Raw genomic sequence first — 17,625 nt, forward strand, 5'->3', positions numbered from 1 at the left:
CTTTCCAATGGCGCAAACCTTACATTAAAATTCCTTCTGTACAAAAAGTTATGCCCTTTTCCGTGAAGCCGCGCAGATTCGATCCAACCGGGATGATGCCCGACTTCAACTGATCATATCTCCCCCACCCGGACTTGGCTCTAGGAGATTCTTGAGTGCAAAATGAAGCCCCGGAAGTAAGCTTTCCGATGGTGGTGGCCTCATAGCTAAACTCCAAGTGTACAGACAGATAAGCCCGATTCAGCGAGGGCTGCTCGACTTGCTTCTACCCCGATTCATGCCGAACTTCTCCCAAACTAGTTTTCTCCTCTCCTTTCCTCTTTTCTTCAACTCCAAAACCCTAAACAAAGTGTTTTGAAAGATTTGCCTCTCTTCTAGCCGAAGAAACTGATTCTTTGCCCTGCACATCTCTCAACACCGAGCAAACCATCAGTAGTGCCCAAGTCTTAAGGGCGGTCAAAAATGGGGTGTCTACAGGAAGCAGTGTTTAAACTCCCAGCATGTTTCGCTTCATTATTGACTTGGATTTGGTGAGAATGCCGAGATCATTTGCATGAATAAAGCTTGTTTTGAGAATGTGATTGCCGTGTGATTGTAGGACCTTGATCTTTGCTTTGAGCCTACACCTGAAGAACTAGGTGAGTGGTGTTTTTAATAAAGCTATGTTATATTGTTTGATAAATCTTGCTTTGCTTTGTTTTGACGAAAGTATTTGTTAAGCATGGATGAATAGCCCTATTTTGACGTATCAAGTATAAGCTTTGTTTTGATGTCATCCTTGGAAAGTTCCTTGTACTGGAGGACTCTAAACTTTCGCAGTACCAAGTATAAAAGTCCCTTGTGCTGGAGGACTCTAAACTTTCGCAGCACTAAGTATAAAAGGATACGGTCCTTTCTTGGAAAGACTATCGTGTTAAAACGGGCTACGGGCCTAAGTAACCCAAGACCATCGTGTTAAAAAGAGCTACGGGCTTAAGTAACACAAGTCCCTTGTGCTGGAGGACTATAAACTTTCGTAGTACTTTTGACTAATCGATTACGGATCGTCCAGTCCTTATTTTGCCACTGACGGTTTACCACGTGGACTTGCTTGTTTGATAAGCTTTTGATGTGTTTTGCCGATGTCAGTAAGCATCCCTTGAGACTTGTAAGACTTAATAGATGAATACGGTTCGTCCCTTGTTCGATAAAGTTTCGTCATGTTTGGTTCTGTAAGGACCTCGGCTAAATTCGTATGGTTTTGGCATGTTTTGTTTTGAAAGACTTCGGCTATATTCATGCAAAAACCTTTATTATTTGCACCATTCACTGAGTATCCAAGCTCACCCCTCTCTATATATATGTAGGTGATGAGCAGGACGGCGGCGACGCCTAGTTGTGTTTTTGAAAGCTTGTTTTGGATCCGTGATTTTGTCGGCTTTGTTTTGTATACACGTTGGCGATGTCGCTTATCTTTATGTCGGCGAATCTTGAAAGTCATGCTTCTTGGCTTGTATTCACTGTATTTTGTAAATGTCAGCTCGAGAAGCCTTTTGATCAAGATGTAATACGTATTTTGCTTTGTTATATTCAAGTTGTATACCATATCATTGGACTTATGCACTGCTCTTATGGATCACTTGTATTTTGATTTATTTCTTCCGCATTTGTGAGCCCCGTTCAGTATACTCTGATTGTGTTAAACTTTTGTAAAGTTGGCCTTCGGTAATTACGGATAACTGGCCATCACGGCACCAAACTACTAGGGGCGGTTTGGGGTCGTGACACAAGGGTGCTACAAAAGTTTAGAGTCCTCCAGCACAAGGGACCTATGTTACAAAGGCCCGTAGCCCTTTAACACGAGAGTACTGCGAAAGTTTAGAGTCCTCCAGCACAAGGGAGTTATGTTACAAAGGCCCGTAGCCCTTTAACACGAGAGTACTGCGAAAGTTTAGAGTCCTCCAGCACAAGGGACTTTCAAAACAAGATGTGCAGTTGCATTATAGTCCCCTGACACTATGAACTTTCCGAGAATGTCATCAAAACAAAGCTTATACTTGATATACAAAATAGGGGTAATCATTCATGCTTAACAAATACTTTTATCAAAACAAGGCAAAGCTTTATCAAAACCTTATAACATAACTTTATTAAAAATACCACTCACATAGTTCTTGGGACGTCGGGATCAAGGCAAAGGTCCAAGTCCTACAAACACATGGCAAAGTCTACTGAATGCACTTCTCAAAACATGTCTTACATGCATGCAAATGATCTCGGGAAAACATGCTGGGAAAACATCTAAGGAAAAACATGCTGGAAAAAATCTAGGGAAAAACATGCTGGAAGTCAAAACACTATTTTACATGTCAGGAAGACATGCTGGGTACCAACCAGGTCTTTGCCGAGGTCCCACACCTCCTGGCCTACCTAGGCTTCGGCGTATGGCTGCACTGAGGTGCGCACAAGATAACTAAAGGTGTAAGTGATCATGCAAGGTAGGCCAAGGTGAGATACGATGCTTGGCCTAAGTGTGAGGTCTAGGTAAGAGTGATCTCGGCGACTACACTTCGGGAAGTGAGGTCTGGAGATCTGGGTTTCCACCTGTGAAGAACAGGAAGAACATGAACATGAAGATCATGAAGAATATGAATGCTAAAATCATAACTTCTTTCTTACAAAAATCTGGGATTTCATGCTATGAGTTCGAAAACATGGACCTGGGTACCCATGCTTGAAAATCATATGAAAACAAACACAAAAACATGGATCTAGGCATGAGCTTTCGGATCAAAACATGATTTTTCTTGAAGAACACATGAATGCTATTTTCTCTTTCTAAAACCGAACTTCAAAGCAATCCATGGCTTACAAATCATATTCAATCATGCAATGCAATAACATAAACATAAGGAATAACATGCGTAGATCAAGAATCTAACCTTAGAACACGGATCTAACGGTTCGATATCTAGGGATCAAGCTTGGAAATCTACTATTCTCAAGAACTCTTCTCCCTCTTCTAGAGCTTCTCTCTCTTCTTCAAAACAAGGATATAGAAATGATAGGTTTTCTCCCTCTGCCGGCTGACTAAACACTCAGCTTGGACATGTGGCAACGGCTGGTTGGTTCTCCTAAAAAAGGTGATAGATTGACAAGACAAGACTATGACAAAGTGTATCTAACAATGTAATGACCCCAAAACGTGGAGAAGAAATCATTTGTATTTAACTATGAGCTGAGGTGTTTTAATTTAATTATATCCTTTGGAATTGAAGCACTAACTGTTGAGTCACGACCTTAAAATTAAAATTACCGACCTTTATGGGTTCAAAAATCACAATTGAGGACTTAGATGTGTTAATGGAAAATTTTATAATTTATTTGGAAAACTTAATTGGAAATCTAATTTGTCTGGCTCGCTAATGTGCGTTTGGGTGGTTAACTTGGTATTGTAAATTGAAGGCCTTGGAGACTTCAGAAATCGGAACAGGAGACATATTTATGATCATCATGATTTTTAGAGTCATCTGGAAAATTTAATTGAATTTAATTTTGTGCGATTCGTAAGGGCGTGTTTGGCGCTCCGTGTTTGTGATAAAGTTTATATAGTTGGTCATATGGGTGTATATGAGATATAAGAGGAGGACTTATCTTTTGGGGAGCTCAAAAAAAAAATATCTAAAAGAGAGGGGAAGACCCGTGGGAAGAGAGAGTGAGAGAGAGGGTTCACCATTGTTGAGAGTTGAGGGTGGCTTGAAGAAATTGGAGAGAAGAAGGAGAGCAACCATGAAAGCTTGGAGAAATTAAAGAGAATTAGACTCAAGGGCATACCCCGGGAAGGTCAAGCACTCCATTGTTGCACGGATGGAATGGTAAATGTGAACCACCCTTTTTGGGAACATGACGGTTTGGACATTCCATAATGAACTATCAAAATTGGATGATCAAATAGGATTGTGGATAGTCCTAAACTGGCACTCCACCTGGAGGATAGTTTTAACCCATGGCGTTCGTGCCTCTTCTGTCAACCTCAGAATGTCCAGGCACTTAAGTGAAGACAGCCCTTTTTGCTAAACTTTTGATTTTACACTCTGATTGTCTGTTTAAGGTTGATGTATATATAATTCCTTTGCCTGTCCATGTTGTTTTACGCCCAATTCTAAGGGCTGGGTCTGTATATATATATGTACATAGCTAACTCTCTGATGCACGTCACTGTATGCTTATTTGCCTTATGTTCTGTCTGTGATCCTAGCATGATAGTGGTCGCTTAATGGATGCAGTTTTTTTTATTTATGTTAATTTATATTGATAAATACTTCCGTTCAGGCCCCATTTGTTATGTATACCAGGTTATGCGTCCGTTTCTGTGTAGGTCATGCCCAAACTTTTAGGGGCAAGTTTGGGGCGTGACAAGTGGTATCAGAGCACGAGTTGCTATCTCACACACGAGTCAATTGAGCCTTAGGGTGTCTAGAAAAGACTTAGGCATCATGCATGACATTTGAATAAAAATGGGAAAATTGATAGCAACGTTAAATGTACTCTGTTAACACTAACGATTATAACCCATGTCCATTATATATTCTTTGTGTATATTTTGAATGATTGTTATGCAGAACATGATAAGACATGCAGATGCAAGTAAATCAACAGAATTACACTGTAAAAGCGTGGTAAGGGTTCGAGCTGATCGGTAAGACAATCCATTTGTCAATGATTAAATAAGATGTAAGTTATCGGTTGTTATTTGTGGATTGGAAGTTACTTACCATCTGTTTAGATGAAATGATTAAACTCTAAGTAGAGGATATTTCTAAGACTAAAGAAAATGATATAGTCCTCTTTGCCACAACAATGTTTAGATCTGTGATTTCGAGCAATTACTACACATGAGTATTTTGATAAAATGTGATTGTGTGCTAACTGAAATTGTGCTGAGTACGATTGGCTGTAAGGAGAAGTTAGGCATATGATGACCCCTGTTAGAATTGTGTTATTTGTTTATGGAAACCTGCGATCTGAAATCTGTAATATGAAATTTGAAGTTGAAATCTAAAAGCTAACTCTGTTATCCGTAATCTGTTTTGTTATGTGTAAATCGTAATCCGTAATCAGGATTTCTTATAAAGAATGGTCGAACGACATGCAGGACCTTACCCACATTACGTGTCTGTTTACATGAGACTTGTAAAAAGATAGACAGTTATGAACTACTTCGAGATCAAACTAAATGATTGATAAACGGATAAGTTACTGTAAGAATTAAAAATTCTGTTTCTGTATACTAATGACTTAAGATTGAGAAATCATTTATGTGATATACTTCTGCGTAAATGTGCAAATGCTAGATATTGCAATTGTTCTGCACGACACTGTGAACTTTAGGAAAAAAAAAAAAAAAAAAAAAAAAGATGAAGAAGAGTGGGCATGGGCATATTCTATATTGATGGTGACTTAACGATATGTACTAGACATTTACCTCCTCCGGTGTGCTTATATTGATTTGTATAATATGTGCGACGTGATTCCGAATTGATTTATTATTTTATTAAACTGATCTGGTTAAGTGTTCTAACTCTGATATTAAGTGGTCAAATTATTTCGTCGCTAAATTGTTGAATTTCAAGGCAATATGGAATCTGGATGGATGTGAATACTGTAAACTTAAGGAAATCTATGACCTTACGGTTATGACTGATTAATCAAGCATGAGTTTGAATTTGATTTGTGACTTTGTTTTGAGGGGCTCCCTTTGCTCAAAATAATGGTTGTTATAGTTGTATTTATTGTTCGATTGAATTTATGACGGTATGACCAAGTGTCTACAATGGTATGTTTGCGTGAATTTATAACACTATAGGTTATTTTCTCCTTGTGTTACTGTATTTAGAAGTAATACTGTGAAGAATTAACGATATTGATTGGGATTCTTCTTCCCATCGTTCTGATCTTGTTACGAATTAGTATATATGGTTTTGAATCCATATAACGAAATGATTTTGTTGTGTTTTCGGAAATGGAGAATACGAAGAACAATTGTGAAGCTAGAGACTACATGCCTACGCGACTTATTCATGTCTGTTGGAATGATGTACAGCTTGGTTACCAGCTTATCACTAAGTGACTTCTATTATAGGAATTACCAAGTGCTAAGATTTGTATATGAACTATTAATGCCTGTTAACCATAAAGGTTTGAGCCGCATTTGATCTTACTAATAATTTACCCTGAACATGTAATTCCTTGATATGGGATTTGAGCTGTTCTTTGGAGTCTGTTAGAAATTTGATTTGAACTGATAATTTATAACAGATAAGACAGAAGTCACGAAGTCGTTGATTTAGAACATATGTGTTATTCTAGATTTAATTGTTATAAGAAGCATATGCCTTTGAAACGTGAGTATGTAGTAAATGTCTCCTTAACCTTTGAGGAATTATGGTAATTGGGGTTGTTTGTGAACTTAGAGAGTTTTGAATTATGTTTGATAGCTTATGAGAGTAACATGTAATCGAATACTTGAAGTGAATCCGTTTTTGAATACCCTTAAGTTGTTATAGTATTTGGAAGGTATAACCTTCAGAGCAAAGACGAATTACTTGTGATTTTGAGAGCAACCTCCATTGGAATTGATTGTCTAAGATTGGAAATGGCTAAATGATTGAAGAATGTTATATGACCAAGACAGAATTAAACTTGTGTTAAGGTGCATCAAGTTTGGAGGACCAAACTTCTTAAGGTGGGAGAATGTAATGACCCCAAAACGTGGAGAAGAAATCATTTGTATTTAACTATGAGCTGAGGTGTTTTAATTTAATTATATCCTTTGGAATTGAAGCACTAACTGTTGAGTCACGACCTTAAAATTAAAATTACCGACCTTTATGGGTTCAAAAATCACAATTGAGGACTTAGATGTGTTAATGGAAAATTTTATAATTTATTTGGAAAACTTAATTGGAAATCTAATTTGTCTGGCTCGCTAATGTGCGTTTGGGTGGTTAACTTGGTATTGTAAATTGAAGGCCTTGGAGACTTCAGAAATCGGAATAGGAGACATATTTATGATCATCATGATTTTTAGAGTCATCTGGAAAATTTAATTGAATTTAATTTTGTGCGATTCGTAAGGGCGTGTTTGGCGCTCCGTGTTTGTGATAAAGTTTATATAGTTGGTCATATGGGTGTATATGAGATATAAGAGGAGGACTTATCTTTTGGGGAGCTCAAAAAAAAAAATATATCTAAAAGAGAGGGGAAGACCCATGGGAAGAGAGAGTGAGAGAGAGGGTTCACCATTGTTGAGAGTTGAGGGTGGCTTGAAGAAATTGGAGAGAAGAAGGAGAGCAACCATGAAAGCTTGGAGAAATTAAAGAGAATTAGACTCAAGGGCATACCCCGGGAAGGTCAAGCACTCCATTGTTGCACGGATGGAATGGTAAATGTGAACCACCCTTTTTGGGAACATGACGGTTTGGACATTCCATAATGAACTATCAAAATTGGATGATCAAATAGGACTGTGGATAGTCCTAAAATGGCACTCCACCTGGAGGTCAGTTTTAACCCATGGCGTTCGTGCCTCTTCTGTCAACCTCAGAGTGTCCAGGCACTTAAGTGAAGGCAGCCCTTTTTGCTAAACTTTTGATTTTACACTCTGATTGTCTGTTTAAGGTTGATGTATATATAATTCCTTTGCCTGTCCATGTTGTTTTACGCCCAATTCTAAGGGCTGGGTCTGTATATATATATGTATATAGCTAACTCTTTGATGCACGTCACTGTATGCTTATTTGCCTTATGTTCTGTCTGTGATCCTGGCCTGATAGTGGTCGCTTAATGGATGCAGTTTTTTTTATTTATGTTAATTTATATTGATAAATGCTTCCGTTCAGGCCCCATTTGTTATGTATACCAGGTTATGCGTCCGTTTCTGTGTAGGTCATGCCCAAACTTTTAGGGGCAAGTTTGGGGCATGACAAACAAGTTACCCGGCAAGGCACTCCGGCAAGTGATGACATCGGCTAAGGACAAAGCTTCGGCAACTAAGGTGACAATGACCTCGGCTAGGAAGGACAACACTTGACTAAGCTGTGCCACACCTCGGTCTAGGTCATACCACTCAAGGACAAGATCACTCAGGTGCAAAGGTAACATCTCGGCCTTGGTGATGAACACCTCGGCCTAGATAATGACATCTCGGCCAATATGTCAGGGCAAAGATGGAGGTCAAATAAAGGGGTTCCAAGATAAATCTAGACTGAAGATGACCTCGGCTTGGAATGATCTAGGCTTAACACAACCTAGGCTTGGCATGACCTAGGCTTAACATAACTTAGGCTCGAGACACCAAGGAAGGAACAAAGCATGCACACAACACTTAAGCAAACAAGACAAGATTCATGAATGCAAACTTAACAAGACAAAGTTATGTAAATGAACATGAACATGACCATGACATGACTATGGGTTGTTACAGCAACTTAACATGGAAAAACATACAAATGCATGCAAACATGACAAGGACATAAAATGTGGATTGTTACATCCTTCCCCCCTTAAAGAAGTTTGGTCCCCAAACTTCACTTACCTTGTTCCCAAAATGATTCCGGATGTCGAGTTCTCATCTCTTATTATCATCTCTAGCTTTTACCTTGGGACAATCCTTAACACGATGACCCATCTCACCGCATCCGAAACATGCTCTAGTTGCCAGAAGACAAACTCCAAGATGTAGCTTCTCGCAACTTGCACATGTCGGCCTGGTGCCACCTTCCTGATTCGTGTTATTGGGACTATCTTCCCTCGTCTTCTCCTTGGCATCATTCGGGTCCGCCTCTTCTTCGCGACTGTCATAGGTCTGCCTCTTCTTCTGATTCCTCCCCGAACTTTGACTTCTGTTCAGGTTGGCTTCTGCTAGGATGGCTTTATCTAACACTCCAGCATACGTCGGCATGTTGAGCAAATTAACCTGATCTTGTATTGGCCCTCGAAGTCCACTCTCAAACTTCCTAGCTTTTCTGTATTCGTTGTTGACCATGTGAGGTGCATACCTTGCCAACTCGGTGAAAGCACGATCATACTCTGCCACTGTTTTGCTACCCTGTGCCAACATCTGAAATTCTGTAGTCTTGTGATCTCGGACACTGAGTGGGAAATGCTTGTCATAGAACAGCTCCAAAAATCTGGCCCAAGTCAAGTCTGGATTACCTTCTCGGATCATCATCCACCATCTGCGAGCATCGTCTTCCAATGTAAATGCTGCCAGTGACACCTTCTAGGCGTCAGTGCTAGGAAAAACCTCGAACAACTTCTCTATTTCAAGAACCCATGCTTCTGCCTTCATCGGTTCTATACCTCCATGGAACTTCGGCGGTTTTATCTTCTTGAATTCTCTGATCAGGGTCAATGTGCCATCTCCATACAAAGCTGGCTGCGGAGGCACTTGTGGTACTGGCGGTGGTGGAACTGCATGTCGGCCATCTGTCTGCTCGGCCTGGGTGGAGGTGGTACCGTTGTTCTGCTGCCTTGCTTGCCTTAACTCATCGGCCAAACTTTCAACAATCCTTTCTAATCTGTCCAACCTGTCTTCGGACTGATCTCGGCCAACTGGGGGTCTACCTCTTCTCATGATGCTAGGAGTATGCAATATGTGTCTCTTAGAACAAAACGAACAAATGAACATGTATGCAAATGAACATGATCATGCCGATGTAACAAATGCTCATGTCAAGATGATGCACACCTTGTCAAGTAGCAAGCAACATGATGCAATCCTAAGATCATTCTAAGGGACATCCTATGCTCTTTAGGACTCAAAGTGTGTGAATAACGTATAATAAGGAACTTGTGCTCTGATACCATTTTGTCAGGACCCCAAACCGCCCCTAGTAGGATGGTGTCGTGTTGGCCAGTAATCCGAGATTACCGAAGGCTACTTACAAAAATTCACACACAATCAGAGTATAAATATATGGGGCTAACATGTGCGGAAGCAATAATTTACAATACAAGTGGTCCATAAGAGCAGTGCATAAGTCAAATGGAATGGCATACATCTTTACATAGCTTTACAACTTGAATACAAATAAAATGAAGTACAAAAATACATATTACATCTTGATAAAAGGCTTCTCGAGCCGACATGTTCAAAATACAAAAGCTTCAAAATTGCTGACATCCTCATGTAGACACCCCATTTTTTACCGTCCTCAAGACTTGGACGTCACCGCTCGAACACTCGGTGATTACTCATGTTTGTGTTTCGTTTTAAGTTCCCAGAGGTCTCGGCTACGCGCCTTGCCTCAAGATCTCTCAACTCAACTGTTCTGTGTTTGGTTTTGCACCAAACACTTGTGTTTTTTTTTTTTTTTTTTTTTTTGAGGGTAGAAAGTAGCTTGTTAGCTGTCCCTGACACCCACTGGCCTTGGTTTAAGGCCACCGGCTATGTTTTGAGGCTACCGGCTATTGGTGAATTATACCATTGGCCAGTTGGCATTCAGTATGGCCAGCCGGCCATCTGTTTGGCCGGTAACACCTTTTTACCTTCTTCAGGCATGGTGCATGCCAGCTGTGCCAGCTGGAATGCACCAAACCTACCCCGGGGCATATATGTGGCTGTTTTGCCCCTTTTGCCCCGTTTTGGTCAAAGCTTCTTGAGGAAGCTTGACCCTTTGGCAAAGCTTCCTCAAGAAGCTTGCCAGCTGTCCTAGCTTCCTCAGGAAGCCTTGCCCCTTTTTCCCCCTTTGACCCTTTTTTGTTTAGCTTCTTTGAGAAGCTTCAAAGCTTTCCCTTGTCTATATAAGAGCCTCTCCTCCTCCTTTGTTAGGGTTGAGCAAAAAAACCAGAGCTATACACATATATATCTGATATATATCATCCTCTCTCTCTATATCTCCCCCTCTCTCTTCATTTTGTGTGGTTTGAGGGCCTAAAGTGTGTGTTTGTTCTTAGTTTTGCACACAAACACACACTACTACACCATACTTTGAATTTGAGAGGCTTTGGGGGTTTGTTCTTGAGGTTTTGGACTGGTTTTGATCAAAAGAAGAAGGCTGCACTTGCTGTTCATCAAGGGTTCTTCAAGGGTAACTCTTTTACTTTAGATTCCCCAATCTTGCACTAGACTTTTGCCTATCTTGCTCATTGTTTTAGACTTTGTGTATAACTAAAAAAAGGCTTGTATTTGCATGCTTAAGATATCTCATTAAGGTTGTTTTGGCATTGGGGGTCGACCTCCCCCTCTTAGGTCTTGTTTGGCCCCTTTTTGTGCTTCCTTTATTAAGTTTTGATTTCTTTGGTGTATTAGCCTTCTCACCACTGAAATCCAATGGATTTTTAGTAGAGAAGAAGGGGGTTTGAGGTCTTGCATAGGGGAGGGACACCCCTCTCCCTTGGTCTCTCATTTTGTTCATGTTTTGGCTCATAAGGGTAGCATGTATGCTTGGTTGTATTTGGCCCTATTTCAGAGGTTTTTGGGTATTATTTGGGCATATCTTACCTCTATTTTTGGTCGGATTTTTGGTCCCTTACATGCATAATATACTTACTTTGTATTCCCCCATTTTGTCTAGAAGTGCATCATGCATTTAGCCTACCATGCTCTTATGTTTTGGCCTAACTTTGTGAAGTTCTTAGCCATGTCTTACCATGCTTAAGGTCTGTTAGGTGCTGTTTTGATCGTATTTTCCATGTTTGGTATAGCCCCTTTGTATTTTGGCTTGTGAGCCTTGAGTGTGTGAGTCACTAGCATGCTTTAGTTGGGTTGTTTCAATGATTTGGAGTAATTTCATATGCCATTTCTGTCCCTAATCCATGCTTGTATGCTCACATTCATCATCACTTTCTTGCCTTGAAAGGTTGTTCTTTTGTGCCTTGGAAAAGGTCATAACGCATGCCTTGTGATTAAGTCATTTGGGCTGCCATATCAGTGGGTTTTGGGGGCTCATTTTACATTGAAACTCTGATTTGTATTGAAAAGTGCATGTCATGAGTGGTTGGGGTGGTTGTAGTAGGATACTCTCTTTAGTGGCCTTGAATGCTTCCTCTTCCGTATCCATTTCCTAGCATGCTTTGGTGCCATCTTTTGCATGCATTTTAGAGTCTAACATGAGTGTTTGGTATCCATGTACCTCACCTTTGGGTGCTCTTGAGAATGGCCCTCCATGCCTTAGCTTTAGGCCCCTTTGATTTGCTTGTTTGGCATGCTTGTTGTCCATCATTTTGGCATATTTGGCCACTGTTTTGGGGTGTGGTCGGGGCCTCCCATTTCAGCCTAAGTCCACTCTTGTATGTGGTTGCATGCTTGACTTGTTACCTTTAGTTGCATACTTGCATTGTGCCATGTTTACATGTTGCATGCTTGCATTGTGCCATGTTTACATTACATTCTAGGTTGTATTGTAGCATTGCATGCTTGGCACATTGCACACTTGCATAGTAGCTTACATTGCATTCGGCATGTTTTGTAACATTAGTTTTTTGTACACTTGAGCCATGTTTGTACACATGCATTACATTGCTTGGTTTGGGGTGTCAAACCAAGCACGAAGATTGAGGAGTGTTCGTACTCAAGGTGACGTAACACATCTCAATCCTCGGTCGCCGACCCCCCCTTGACCTCAACATGATAGGGTGTTGGCATTCATGTGTTTTGTTTGCATGCATTTACATCAAAGTTGCTAACTTGGCCTCTTAGGCCATCATGCATCAAAAATGCATAGTTGATGGCCCGAGGGTCGAGGGTCATGCTCCCTTGAGTCCCTTGCATGATAGGGAGTGTGCCCATGCTCACATTTGCTTGAGAATTCCATGCCATACACTGCTTGCCCTCTCCTGCTGTCAACTGCAGGTTTCAGCAGGAGGATTTGGCTGGCCGGCAGTGTTGAGTGCCGACCGGCAAAGAATTTTGGCCGAGAGCACAATATTTAGCCAATAACCTCATTCCCATGGCCAGTGGCCTTTTGATCTGGCCGGTGGCACTCCACTGCACTCAGAATGAAGTTCAGAGCAGTTCTGGAGACTTTCATAAATTTTAGAGGGGTGAGGCAGTGTAAACGGAGGCAACAGTGCTATGGCAGCGAGTTTTCGGGTGAGACGAGTCAAGCACGCATCATCCACGCATCCCGAGGCGGGGCTGTGGCCACCTTCTTTCTGCATTTAATTTGTTAATTAATTAGAAATTCTGTAATAATTAATTTAGTATTATTTATTCGGACTGTAATATTTATTCGGACCCTCCGAGCGAGGGCAATTGTGTAATAAGTGTGCGTGAGTGTGTGTAGACACTCCATTTTTGACCGACCTTAAGACTCAGACGTCATCGATTGAGCGCTTGGTGATGTTGCATATCGTGCTCGTTCAGAGGTTTCAGGAGCCTTGCCTCCGGACTTTCGGACTCTTTCATGCTTTCCCTCGGTTTGCGAACTAGGCTCTATTTTCTCTTCCCGAAGGGAGGGAGAGGTCTCGTAAATCATCTCTCAGTGGCCGTAGGCTACGTTTCGTGGTCGTAGGCCATTTTGCCCGTTTGGAGTCCGGTTTCCAGTTTTTCGGAGCCGTTGGCCGTGTGCCTCGGTTCGGGACCGCTTAACCACCTCCGTTTACTCCGGCTTTTGGCATACATCTTATTTACTCCCTTTTGAGGGACACTGCGGTCCGAGAGACCAACTTCGTGGTCGAACACCACTCCCGGTGCCTAACAGTCAGTTTTCGGGGCCTCGAGCTATGCGTTTCGGCCCCCGAACCTTCATTCTGCATCGGTTTGAGTTTATTTTTGGCAGGGACCTCTGTTTCATTGGTAAGAAGGCCATAGAAGGGTGGGAGGCCAGTAATTGTTCTATCAGCCAACTTTATCCTTTCATCGCCCTCAGTCGCCCGTTTTTTCTCACTTCAAAGCCAATGTTGACCACCCTTGGGCCATTTTCTTGAACCCTAAATCCCATATTTGTGATGTACACATCTGGGAGGCCACCAATATTTGGTGGACGGCCAGTAATTGCTTTTGAACCTTTTGAACCCCTTTGAAAAGTGGGTTGTTCTCCCTTCTGGTTCATTTTCTCCAGTTTTTAACCACTTGGTTGTATTGTGCACACATCAGAGGCTCTCTTTTTGGGGTGGCCGGCCACTAATGCTTCTTGACCCTTTTGACCCCTAACCGACCGGCCATGGGAGGTAGCCGGCCGGCCACCTAAACCCTAGATAACTAGCAGGCCAGAATCCTGGCATCAAGTACAGTGCAGTTACACCCTCCTTTTCCTCCCAGATTTTGTATCCGGGGGGGGGCATTTTTGGGGGGAAACTTGATTCATTTCCCTCTATTTTTTCCCTCCTTTTCCCCCCTCTTTTTGCCTATATGGCAGGCCCTCTAGCTGCATGTTTAGGGTTACAAAATTTCCCCAAGCCTCTTGCCTTGTATCTCTCTCTCTCTCTCTATATTTCCAAGCTCCAAACCCTCAAGTTCCTACACCCCTCTCTACACCACCACCTAGCACCATACCTCCAACCTCCATTGCAGCCACTTGAAGTTGTTTTCCAGAGCTAAGGAGCCACCAAACTCAAGCCAAGAGGCTGTCAAGGCATAGTCTTCAAGGGTGAGCTTCCTTTTTCCCTTTTCTAGCCTTTTCTTGATTTATACATTAGCCATACTTGCTTGCTGTTTTGGGCTCCGACCCTAACTGGAACTAGGCTTATTTTGAGCTATTTTTCATGTTTGTTTAAGGGCCTCTCACTTTTTGAGGCCTCCTTGTTGCACTTGCTTCATTACCCCTCTTGTATGCCTATTCCTTGTGTAGTATTTTTGGCCTACGTGTAGACTTTTTTGAGCTCTGTCATAAACTATAAATTTGCTTATTTTGAGCCCTTCTTCAACATTGTTTAAGGGCTCATCACTGTTTGAGACTTCCATTTGCCACTTGCCTTTATATCTCTCTTTTGGCTCCATTTTTGCATAATTTGTTAGCCTCTTATGCTTCTATTTTTGAGCTTTAGTCCAAACTATAAATGACCTCATTTTGACCCCCTCTTCATGTTTCATTAAGGGTCTTTTACTGTTTGAGGCATCCTTTTTGTACTTTGTGTTATAGCTCTCTTTTTGGCCTTATTTTGCATAGCATTTTGAGCACACTTGTGCACTGTTTTGGGTTTGATCATAAACTGAAAAATGCCATGTTTTGGGTCCCTCTTCAACATTGTTGAAGGGCCCTCTCTTGTTTGGAGCTAGCAGTTGTGACTTGCTTCTTTATCTCACATTTAGGGCCATTTTCGCATGCTAGTTTTGCCCTATTTGTGTTTATTGTTTGACCTTGATTAGAACTTTAAATGTGATTATTTTTGTGCTGTATTGACTCTGTCTTTACATTCTATGTTCAAATAATGCATGCTTTGTATAGCTATAGGTCGTTGCGTATGCCTAGTTTTGCATTTCGGGTCTCATTACATGCATCGGGTGTCATTTTGCCATCTTTCGGGGCTGTTTTGCATCACTTATTGCCTCTGAAATTTGCATGCTAGTATGCCATATTCCATGCCTTGCCATGTCTTGTTAGAGTGGCATTTTGTGCCTTAGGATCGGTCCTCGGTTTGCGTGCATGCGTGCACGCATCTCGAGTGTCTCATTTTCATCTCATGGCCTCCTATGTGAGTGTGGCTGAGGTCCACTTGTGTTGGTGTAAGTCCATTGTGCATTGTGTATGCCATTTCATTTCATAGCATTGCGTATGCTAGGTTGTATGTTAGAGCATTGTGTATGCCATATTACCTCGTGCATCGTGTATGCCATTTCATAGCATTGTGCATGCTAGGTTGTACATTAGTTGCATTCATGCATATCATGCATATTGCATTGTGCTTGGGATAGGAGTTAGCCAGAGCACGGGAAACGAGGTACGTTTCGTACTCCGAGTGACGGAACGTGTCTCAATTCCCTGTCACCGACACTCCAGATTATCCATGATGGAGTCTAGGCCCTGTTGTGTTTATGTGTGCATTCATCCCATATTGAGTCATGCAAACCGACTCCTCGGCCATCATGCATCGATATGCGTGATTGGTGGCACGAGGATCGAGACATGCATACATATGTGAAAATACATTGCTATGCCCCTTTCCTGCTCTCTGTTGCAGCAAATTAAGAATTCGCAACCTTCCGGAGCTTGGCGCGCTTCCCAAGAATAATTGCAAAATAGAGGCTAATTGGGGCATCCCAGTGGATTTCCGCGCGGGGCAGCCCAGACATGCATCATCCATCATCTGAAGAAGAGTCAAGGCAGTCCCTGGCTTGCATGCCAGTTTATTATTGTTCTTAGTTAATTTGTAAATTAATTAGGAATTTGTATATATTCGGACTGTATTATTTGGACTGTACTATTTATTCGGACCCTCTGCGCGAGGGCAATGTTGTAATAAGTTTGCGTGCGTATGATGTATGTCTTCCAATCCCACGTCTTTCTCCCTTTTATTTACCCGCTTATGATGGTTAGATTAGGGCATGTTTCAATTAGCATACAGTATGATAGCATATTTGCATTCATTCATTTGTTTTGCATGCACCGGGCTCGGCGCATCATACTAACTGCATCGTATTTTCAATTCCAAGTTGAATACATGTTAGTTGTAGCATTTCATATGCCATGTTTAGAATAGCCGAGCCTGCTATAGTTGCATTTTTGCATGTGTTGCATTAGGCATTTTCGTGTAATTAGGATCATGTATGGATTTCTAATGAGTTTCTGTTTTGGCTTGGAGTACTCGGTAAGTTTTATGCTTTAGCATCCTCGCATGCGTGTGAGTGACTGCCATGAATAGCATGCTTACCATGAGGCTATGTTCTTATGTGATATAAACTGCCTGAATGCCTATGGGTGAAGGTTGGGTTATCTGAATTGGAACAATTCATCAAATGTATGTTTTAAGCCCACTAGATAGTGGCAAAATCATGTTTTTTAAGCCCACCCGAGGGTGTCTTAGCCTACTTGCGAGTAGCACCATCAAACCATTTTCAAACAAACAAACATGAAATGTTTTGTTCCAATTCAGGCGATCCAGTTTATACTTGTATGTTGTGCACATCACATAGTAAATCTAGGCTAAATAACCGGAATAAGAACACACAATGTTTTCAAAACTTGATATCATGGTTAGTAGAGGCCGATCTTCGATCGGGCTAGCGGGGGTGCTCACGAAGTGACCTTCCCCAATCGTACCCAAGTTCCCGAGCCGAGGCAACTTTGGTGATGACGGACACGTGGCCTTAGGCAAACGAGTCAGGGTTTCCTAAATTTCCCCAAAATAAAATATTTAGGTGGCGACTCTGTATCTGGCAAAGCAGTCCATGTTTGGCACTTCTTTCAAAAATCTGTTTTCTCAAAACGATTTGCGGGATTTGGACTTTTTGGTTCAGACTTAGAACCGCGACCATTTTAAGAGTCCTGAACTGTAGTGGGCCCAATATCGAACGGAACGGGGGGGACTCGTTCCTCCCGGGGCGTTCGGGAACGTCTACAGTTTTTGGCGACTCTGTTGGGGATTTAGAGAACTTGACTCGAACTCATGATATCTGTTTTTGACTACACTTATGTGTTTGTTTGCATTGCATGTGCATTGGTGCGCCTAGGACACCGTGTTTGCCATCTGCTATTCCTGAAC

This window comes from Camellia sinensis, chromosome 1, assembly GCF_055761805.1.
Source record: "Camellia sinensis isolate YWXY chromosome 1, ASM5576180v1, whole genome shotgun sequence".
NCBI classification, from domain to species: domain Eukaryota; kingdom Viridiplantae; phylum Streptophyta; class Magnoliopsida; order Ericales; family Theaceae; genus Camellia; species Camellia sinensis.